The 10,864-nt window shown below is 34.5% G+C and overlaps 1 pseudogene; it reads right to left on the reverse strand.

Annotated features, from left to right (window-relative positions):
* Nucleotides 1–269: 269 nt before the first annotated feature.
* Nucleotides 270–1,510, reverse strand: LOC119533010 (annotated as a pseudogene).
* Between the last annotated feature and the right edge of the window lie 9,354 nt (nt 1,511–10,864).

The raw sequence follows: 10,864 nt of genomic DNA on the forward strand, positions 1-10,864 counted from the left end.
TGGACTTACTTGATCTAAAAATGAAAATATTCAATATAAATTCAGAGCATGACACTTTGTTTAAAAATGTCTTAAGGTTTGAGAATAGCATTTTACCATTCAATAAAGGGGGTTACAGTTTATAGCAGTCTGGGTAGACCACATTTGGAATATAGTGTTTAGTGCTATATATTGCTAATAGCTTTTTTTTTTTTCCTCACTGCCTTTTTTCCTGATCTTTATTCAAAATAAAGTGTCCAACATGATTTGGCTTATATGGAATAAGCAATTTAAGCTTCTTCTGTGGTAGGTTTCTTTTCTGCTGGTTTCTTGGTAGCTGCAGCCTTCTTTCCCTCCAAAGGCTTCTGCCTCTGTGTCTTCTTAATACCAACAGCCTTCCTTCCAACAGGCCTCTTGCCTGGAATGCCCTTCTCATCTGATTTGGCCTCTAGTGCTGCTGCAGCTTTATCCATCCTGAGTTTGTGATTCCTACCCTGGCAAAAAATGGTATTTCAGTGCATAGTCTTTGCATATGGGTTTAGTTTCAACATGATTCTCAGGTTTTCAGTGAGCTCTTCTTTAGAACTTGGTGATGATTCATCTTGCATGGTGCCTGGAGGGCTCTTTGATCCCTGGGCTTTTCAAGATTCTGCTAAGGTCTGTATTCATCATTTTGTACATGAGGATTTATTAAGCAGATTGTAGTTACTCTTGAGGGAGGTGGCTTTATGCCAAGTGCCATACAGGTCATCTAACTTGTGGAAAGAACTTTCAGTCTAAATGCAGAAATGCCCCACATGCCCATCAGGGGCAAATTTCAAAATATTCAGCATGCTTAAATTAAGCAGAATAATTCCAGGGATGTTTCTGAAGGCCTTAATGACACTATTGTCTTCACTATGGATGAAACATGGTCCCCTACCCTATATGTGACATAGGTTTATCATTTTGCCCTTGCCAGCTCTTATTTGCTGAGAGGCATAGACCTTTTGATATCATTCCAGGCCTTAAGTTTCTTAAGAAGCAAAACAGCCTCCGCGGTCTACCTGTAGCTTCAACTTTATCTTCAACCACCAAAGGAAGTTCAGCAACTTCCTCAATACGATGACCTTTAGACATAACCAGTGCTGGTACGGCTGAGGCAGCCGGGGCAGAGCAGATGGCATATCGCGTCTGTGTTGTGTTTACTCTACAGTGCCATCAACACCACGTTTTGGTTGGTGCAAACATGTGACCTCTATAACACATATTTCCAAAAAGCACCCTGGCCAGATTAGTGAGTCCCACTGCCTCAAACTCTGGGAATTTGAGCCACAGCTCTGTCAGTGCCCCAGGACTCAGCACTGGTTTGATGACCTGCTAACTCATTGGCAGCATAGGGCTGTCTGTTGTTTTTGTGCAAGTTTGTGTGAAGGAAGTTCACAATATCCATTCTAATGGGAGCCTTGAACATAGCAGGTAAAGTAGTATTTTTACCAGGTTACTCCCCCTTTTCAGAGTACACTGATATCGATGGAGGAGCACATGCCATGCCCGGGAGAAGAGGAGAAGGTCACACTCCTCTCAGCCCAATGGCTCCCACAGGAAAAGTGCCAATAGCTTTTAAAAATAGTGTTCATGAGGATTTATTAAGTACCTAATGTAATTTTAGCCAATGTGCAATTATCCAGGCAGGCAAAGCAGGTCAAGACACCATCTCTGTTCTCAAGACTACCGTGGTCTTGTTGTAATGTCAGATAAAAGTATGTGTCTTTAATTATTAAGCAATGTGAATCTTCATAACATAATATTTGTTTTTATTTCCAACCCTGATTAATAATGAAAGACACACATATAGGCATATCCTTCAAAAATCTCTGAACTCTTGAGGATAAATTTTAAAAATTTATAAAATTACAGCCAGAAGGAACAAGTTAACATCTTATTTCTCATTTGTAACATAGACCTACAAGAAAGTAAGAGTATTGATAGATTAATAAGAGAAAATAATTACCCTAATAGCATATACCTAGTCAAGATAGTAATCAAACATTGGGGTAATGCAAAAAAAAAAAAAAAAAAAAAAGATTCAAAATATATACAATTCAGAGAAAAATAATTAAGAAAGGACCCTTAAATAAGAAATTAATCCAAAGGGAGATATTTATGTAGAATAAGATGAGAAATACAAGAAACATTGGAGAATAAACTTTTAAATAGTAATCTTTCTTCATCTCTATCTATATATTTAATTTTCATATTTTTTTATTATAAACACTACACACACAAAGCAAAAACTCACCCATTCCTCTTCCCCCTACTACCTCATAACCTCTAATCTACTTTCCGTCTCTCTGAATTTGCTAATTCTAGATATTGCATATAAGTTACATCTTACAATATTCTCCTTATGTGCCTTTTTTATTTCACCAAGCATGTTTTCAAGGTTCATTTATGTTGAAATGTGTCTCAAAACTTCATTCCTTCTTATGGCCAAATAATATTTCATTGTGTGTATGTACCACATGCTGTTTATCCATTAATTTGTTGATGGATACTTGGGTTGTTTCCATCTTGTAGCTGTTTGTGAATATGCTGCTATGAAAACTGGTGTATGAATATCTTTTTCAGATCTTATTTTCACTTCCTTTGGGTATATACCTAGGAGTGGAATTGCCAGGTCATACTGTAATTCTATATGTAACTTTTTGAGGTACTGTCATATTGCTTTCCACAATGGTTTCACCATTTTTCATTTCATCAACAGTGCATTGGTGTTTCAATTGTTCTTCATGCTTGCCAACACTAGATATTTTCTGTTTTTAACTAATAGTCATTCTTATGGGTGTGAAGTGGTATCTCATGGTTTTCATTTGCATTTCCCTAATGAGTAATGATGGTGAGCAGCTTTCTATATGCTTATAGACTATTGTATACCCTCTTTGGAGAAATATTTATTCATGTCTTTGCCCATTTTTTAATTGTCTTTTGGTTGTTGAATTGTAACTCTTCTGGATATTAAACTATTATGAGATAAAACTCTTATCAAATAATTTTGTGCCATTCCATAGGTTGTCTTGCACTTCCTTGACACTTTTTTGCTTCTTTTGAGGCATGGAAGTTTTTTTATTCTGATGAAGTCAAAACTTCTCTGTTGTTTCTTTGGTTGCTTGTATTTTTTGGTGTTCTGGTTTTAGCTCTTTTATTTATAACCTAGATCTGCTTTTAGTTGATTTTTTAATGTAGTGTGAGCAGGTGACCAGCTTTGTTGCAGTTTTCCCAACACCGTTTCTTGAGGAGATTACTCTTTTCCCATTGCATGCATTGGACAAGCTTGTCAAATATCAATTGGAAATAAATGTGCAGGTCTATTTCTGGACTTTCAATATAATTTCATTCTTTTTATATTTATCCATTCTTATGCCAGTGCAACCCTGTTTTGATTACTGTAACTTTGTAGTGTATTTTGAAATTGGGAAGTGTGGTTCCTCTAACTTTCTTCATTTGTTTTGGTTCTTGGGGGACCCTTGCCCTTACATATAACTTAAAGTTTGGCTTTTTCAGTTCTACAAAAAGTGTTGCTGGAATTTTGATAGAGATTGCACTGAACCTGTAGAATGCTTTAGGTACTATTGACATCTTAATACTGTCTTCCAATTCTTGAACAAGGGATGGCTTGCATTTTATTTAGGTTTTAACTTCTTTCAGCAGTATTTTGGAATTGTCAGTGTACACGTCTTTCACTCCAAGATATTTTTTTTTGATACTATTATAACTGACTTAAAATTGTTTTCTTACTTCCCTCTTTGGATCGTTCATTGTTAGTGTATAGAAACATAGCTGATGTTTTTTTGCATTTATCTTGTACCCTTCAACTTTGCTGAATTCAGTTATTAGCTCTGGTGACTTTCATGTGGATTCATTTGTATTACCTATATATAAGATCATGTAGTATACAAATAGAACTAGTTTTACTTCTTCCTTTCCAATTTGCATGACTCTTATATCTTATTCTTTCTTAAATATCTGACTGGAACTTCTAATACAATATTGAAGAGCAGTGGTGAAAGTGTCATTCTTGTTTTGTTCCTGATTTTAAGGGGAAAGATTTCAGTTTTTCATCAACTATTATGTTAGCTGTGGCTTTTTCATATACACCCTTTATCATATTAAGGATGTTTCTATTCCTAGTTTTTTGAGTGTTTATAACAAGAAGTGGTGTTAGATTTAGTTCAATGCCTTTTCTGCATCCATTGGAATGTTTATGTTATTTTTTTCACTCTATCTATGTGGTATATTAGATTGATTGAATTTCATATGTGGAACCATCTTTACATTCCTGGGATAAATCCCATATGGTCATGGTGAATAATCTTTTTAGTGTACCATTGGATCTGGTTTACTAGAATTTTATTAACAATTTTTGCATCTGTATCCGTAAAGGGAATTGGTCTGTAATTTTCTGTTCTTGTTATGTCTTTATCCAGCTTTGGTATCAGGATAATATGTACTTCACAGAATGAATTAGGAACTTTTCCCTCTACTTTAATTCTTTGGAAGAGTTTGAGCAGGGTTGGTGTTAATTCTTCTTTAAATGTTTCATAGGATTAACCAGTGAAGCTATTTGTTCCTAGACTTATTTTGGTGAAAAGTTTTTGATTATTGATTCAATTTCTGTGCTTGTTATAAAATGTCTAATAAGGTTTTCTATTTCTTCTTGAGTCAAAATAGACAGTGTGTCTCTTGATTTTTTTCCATTTCATCTAGATTATCTGATTTGTTGCTGTATAGTCATCTGTAGTATTCTCTTATAATCATTTTTATTTCTGTAATGTTGATGTCACCAGTTTCATTTCTGATTTTAGTTAGCATTATGTCTTTGTTCTCAGTCTACCCAAAGATTTGTCAATTTAAAAATTTTTATCCAAGAACCTTAAGTTTTGTTAATTTTCTCAAATGTTTTTCTGTTCTTTATTTCATTTATTTCTATGCTAATCATTATTATTTCTTTCCTTCTGTTAACTTTGTGTTTACTTTTCTCTTATCTATTTTACTCCCCAAGATGTGAAGTTAGGCTTTTGTCTTGAGATTTTTCTTCTTTTTTTTAACATAGATTTTCATAGCTATAAATGCTCATTTAAGCACTGCTTTGACTATATCCCATAAGTTTGGTATGTTGTGTTTTCATTTTCGTTCATATATAATTTTCTTTTTGATTTCTTCTTTGACCCATTGGTTGTTAAGCATATACTGCTTAATTTCCACATAAATTTGCCAGTTTTCCTTCTGATATTGACTTCTATATTCATTCCATCATTGGGGAAGTTACCTTGCATGATTTCCATATTTGTAAATTTATTGAGACTGTATTATGCCCTAACTTGTGGTCCATCCTAGACAATGTTCCTAATGCACACAAAAAGGATATATATTCTGCTGCTATTTGGTGGCATACATATTTATATGTATGTATACATATGTTATCCTAATGCCTTATAACATTGGAAATGTTGCAAACAGAAACTGAATCATGCTTTGGAAGAAAAATTACTCATGAAATAATCTGTGTTGGGTTAGTGTTTAGTTGATTATGTGCAATGACCTCTTCAATTTGTACATTCCAAAATTTGTGAATCCACTTTGTCATTTTATTATAAAAAAACACCAGAAGTGAATTATTAAATCAGTGGCATTAAATTTATTATATCCTATAAAGAATGCAATACAGGAAAAGAGTATGAATCCTGAACAACATCTTAAGTAAAAGCAGGCTGATTAGTAGGGAGTGAATAGTGTTAACTTTTCCTTGGTTCTTCTTTTCCATCGTCTCATTGTGTTTTATTTGGTTAAATCAAATAACACTACCTGACAATTACAACAAGGATACTGTGTAGAGTTGAAATAGTAAATTATTACTTAAAGGAAGCCCTGGATAACAGGTCTCCATTTTATTATATATATTTTAATTGCAAAACAGAATTAGTCTTCTACTAAAATAGTACTCTAAAGGAAATAGTTAATCTAAATACTATATGTTTGTGAATAAGTATTCAAGCTTATTTTGAAAAATTTGCTACAGTTGAAGTAGCAAACATTTTTATTTCATGTCACACTAGGGAGCTAAATTATTTGACATGCAAACACATATTACCAAAAAAATACACTTAAAGGATTTAAATTGCATTCACTTTTAAAATTTTTATTTTTAATTAGAGACATTGTAGTTTAACAGAAAATTCATGCATAAAATACAAAGACCCCATATCCCATCTTATTATTAACATATTGCATATTGTGGTATATTTACTGCAACTGATGAAGTAATATTTTTATAATTATACTATTAACTATAGCCCATGGTTTACTCCAGTGCTCACTCTGTGTTGTACAGTCAATGGATTTTTTTTTTAATTTTTATTCTAGGAACATATACCTGCCTAAATTTTCCCCTTTTAACCACATTCAGACATATATTTCAGTGCTGTTAATACATTCACAGTGTTATGCTAGCATCACCACCAGCAAGAGTTTTCCATCAGCCTAAATAGAAACTATGTACAATTTAAGCATTAACTCCCTATTCCCTATCCCCACCTTGTCCACTGGTAACCTGTATTCTTGATTCTGACTTTGTGAGTTTGCTTATGCTAATTATTTCATGTCAGTGAGATCGTATAATATTTGTCCTACTGTGTCTGGCTTTTTTCACTCAACATGTCCTCCAGGTTAATCCACGGTATTGCATGTATCAGAACTTCATTCTTTTTAATTGCTGAATAGTAATCCATTGTATGTATATACCGTATTTTGTATATCCATTCATCAGTTGAAGGACAATTACTTTGCTTCCATCTTTAAGCAAATGTAATGTTGCTATGAATGTCGGTGTGTAGATATCTGTTTGAGTCCCTGTCATCAATTCTTTTATAGGTATACATAGAAGTGGGATTGCCTGGTCATACAGTAATTCTATACCTAACTGTCTGCGGAACCACCAAGCTTTCTTCCACAGTGGCTGTGCAATTCTACATTCACACTAACAAATCATAAATGATCCTACTTCTTCACATTCTCTCCCACACTTGTAATTTTCAGTTTCCTTTAAATACTAGTCATTCTAGTGGGTATGAAATTTTATCTAATTGTGTTTTTTTGAAGCAATTTTATTGAGATATATTCACATACCATGCAGTCATCCAAAGTCTACAATCAATTGTTCACAGTATCATCACATAGTTAGGCATTCATCACCGCAATCACCTTTTTAACATTTTCATTATTTCAAAAGATAAAAATAAAAATAAGAATAAAAATAAAGTAAAAACAAACACCCGAACATCTCATACCTCTCTCCACACATTATTCACTTAATTTTATCCCCATTTTCTACTCATCTGTCCATGTACTGGCTAAAGAGAGTGTGAGCCACAAGGTTTTTACAATCACATGGTCACACTATATGACCTATATAGTAATACAATCCTCTTCAAGACTCAAGGCTACTAGATTGCAGATCAACAGTTTCAGGTATTTCTGTCTAACTCATTTAATATACTAAAAACTAATATGGATATCTATATAATGCATAAGAATAACCTCCAGAATTACCTCTTGACTCCAAATTTGAAATCTCTCAGCCACTGAAACTTTATTTTGATTCATTTCTCTTCCTCATTTTGGTCAAGAAGGCTCTCTCAATCCCATGATGCCAGGTCCAGGCTTATCCCCAGGAGTCGTGTCCCATGTTGCCAGGAAGATTTACACCCCTGGGAGTCATGTTCCGCACAGCGGGGAGGGAAGTGAGTTTACTTGTTGAGTTTGCTTAGAGGGAGAGATGCCACATCTGAGCAACAAAAGATATTCTCTGGGGATGACACTTAGGCACAATTATATGTAGGCTTAGCCTCTCCTTTGCAGCAACAAGCTCCATAAGGACGAGCCTCAAGATTGAAGGCTCAGCCAAACAAACTGGTAGCCCTCAATGCTTTTGAGAATATCAGGAATTCCCGAGGTGAGGAAGTTTAATATTTCCACAATTTTCCCCAGTCCCTCAAGGGGGCTTTGCAAATACTTTTTATTCTCTGTAAAAATTACTTTGGGATGTATCAGAACTTCACACTAACCTATACAAACCAACCAGATCTCACTTCCTATTCAAGGTCCATGTAATTGTGGTATTTAATTAAACTGAACATACAAGTTATATTCTATAGCATGCTACAGAAAATATAGATTTTGCACCAAATAAACATCTCTTCCTTTGATCTCACACAGAAGTTGAAGTTTTAAAATAGTCAACATCATCCTTTACGCTTCATTCTGATTTACCTTAGTTCTAACCATGTCCATTTTGTTCATATCTCTAATTGAAGTTGGATCTCTTTTTCAGCTTCTTTAACAGTTGCTGTACAGGATAATACTGATATTCATAACTACCTAACTCTGGCTCTGAGTATCAAGTGTCACACATATACCTGAAGTTCTAGGAACTGACCAAACAAACAGCTCAGCAACTCAGAATTTAGAAATAACCATTACAACTCATGAATAGGTGTGGCTACTGTAAGAGCTTACTACCCAAGAACCTTTACAATAAGCCTTCCCCTGATAACCTATGCTTTCAGAGTCAATTCTCAGAGTTTGCACATTGCATTTAGTCCATATTAGTGGGGCATTATAATGTTTGCCTTTTTGTTTCTGGCTTATTTCACTCAAAATACTGTCCTCAGGGTCAGTTCACCTAGTTGCATACCTCACAACTTTACTCCTTCTTGCCACTGCTCAATATTTCTTTGTATGTATACATGACAGTTTACCATTCTCCTTGTCAGTTGATGTACCCTTACACCACCTCCATCCATAGAGAATATGAACACAGCTGCCATAAATACCAGTATGCAAATGTCCATTTGTGTCCCTGCTCCCAGTTCTTCCAATTATATACTTAATAACAGGGTTACAGGACCACATGGCAACCCTACACCTAGTTTCCAATGGAATCATACACTGCCCTCCAGATGGGCCACAAATTCTACCTCCTCACCAACAGTACATAGGTACATCCCTCTCTCCACATTTTCTCCAGCAACAGTATTCCTCCAATTATTTTTTTGAACAGTTTTATTGATACCATACAATCCATCCTAATTAAACAATCAGTGATTCCTTGTATAATCACAGGACTTGCATTCACCACCACAATCTATATAAGGAGAGTTCCACTTCTTCTACAAAGAGGAAAAAGAGGGAAAAAATGAAGAAAAAAAATTTAACATGGAAGAAAAAATAAAATACCCTGGAAAGGTCAGACAACAACACCACCACCAAGAATCCCATACCACTCCCTTTTATCCCCCTTTTATAGATACTTAGCTTTGGTATATTGTTTTGTTACAATTAATGGAAGCATATTACAATGTTACTGTCAACTGAAGACTCCTAGTTTGCATCAATTATATTTTTCCCTTATGCCATCCAATTTTGAACACCTTGCAATGTTGACATTCATTTGTTCTCCCTCATGTAAAACATTCTTATTTTTGTACATTTAATCACCATCATTGACCACTCTAGGTTTCACTAAGTTATACTATCTTTATCTTCTATCTTTCCTTCTGGTGTCATACATGCTCCTAGCCTTCTTCTTTCAACTGTACTCAAACGTATCTTTGTTCAGAGTACTTACAATATAGTGCTACCATCACACAATAATGTGCTATCCATTTCTGGATCTATGAAATCAATCCTGTTGAACATTCAGTACTCCTTCAGTTTCAAATGCCTTATCTCTACCCTTTCTCCTGATAGCCTGTGTTCTCAACCTTAACTCTCCAAGTTCACTCAATGTCAGTTCATATTAGTGAGATCATAGAGTATTTGCCCTTTTGTTTCTGGCTAATTTCACTCAACGTAATGTCTACTATCTACAATTTTGTCTTTTGGATCTTATATGTCATATCATAGTGTATTTTTATATTCTCTCTCTTTTTACCTTAATGGATAGTCTTTCTTTATATACTCTTCTCTATACTTCTCTCTCCTGTCTTTTCCTATCTGCCTGTAGTGCTCCGTTTAGTATTTCTTGTAGAGCAGGTAGCTTGTTTGCAAACTCTCTATGTCTGATTGTCTGAAAAATTTTTAAACTCTTCCTTATTTTTGAAGGACAGTTTTGATGGATATAGAATTCTTGGTTGGCAGTTTTTTTCTTCCAGTATCTTAAATATATCATACTACTGCCTTATTGCCTCCATGTTTTCCACTGAGAAATCTGCACATAAGTCTTATTGAGCTTCCCTTGTATGTGATAGATCACATTTCTCTTGTTGCTTTCAGATTTTTCTCTTTGTCTGTGACATTTGAAAATCTGATTATTAAGTGTCTTAGAGTAGGCCTATTCAGATGTATTCTCTTTGGGGTACACTGCATTTCATGGATCTGTAATTTTATATCTTTCATAAGAGATGGGAAATTTTCAGTGATTGTTTCCTCCATTATTCTTTCTTTCTCTTTTCCCTTCTCTTCTCCTTCTGGGATACCCATGACATTTATATTCATGCACTTCATGTTGTCATTCAATTCCCTGAGACCCTGCTCATATTTTTCCATTCTTTTCCCTATCTGTTCTTTTGTGTGTACTTCATATGACCTGTCTTCCAGTTCATGAATTCTTTCTTTTGCCTCTTCGAATCTGCTGTTGTATATCTCCATTGTGTTTTTCATCTCTTCTACTCTGCCCTTCATTCCCATAAATTCTGCCAATTGTTCTTTAAAACTTTTGAGTTCTTCTTTATGTTCACTCAATATCTTCTTTATATCCTTCATTTATTTTGCCATATCTTCCCTCAACTTGATGATTTGATTTTTGAATTGATTTAGCATATTTGTTTAAACATCTTTAATTAGTTTT

Source organism: Choloepus didactylus, chromosome 4 (assembly GCF_015220235.1).
Source record: "Choloepus didactylus isolate mChoDid1 chromosome 4, mChoDid1.pri, whole genome shotgun sequence".
Classification (NCBI taxonomy): Eukaryota; Metazoa; Chordata; class Mammalia; order Pilosa; family Megalonychidae; genus Choloepus; species Choloepus didactylus.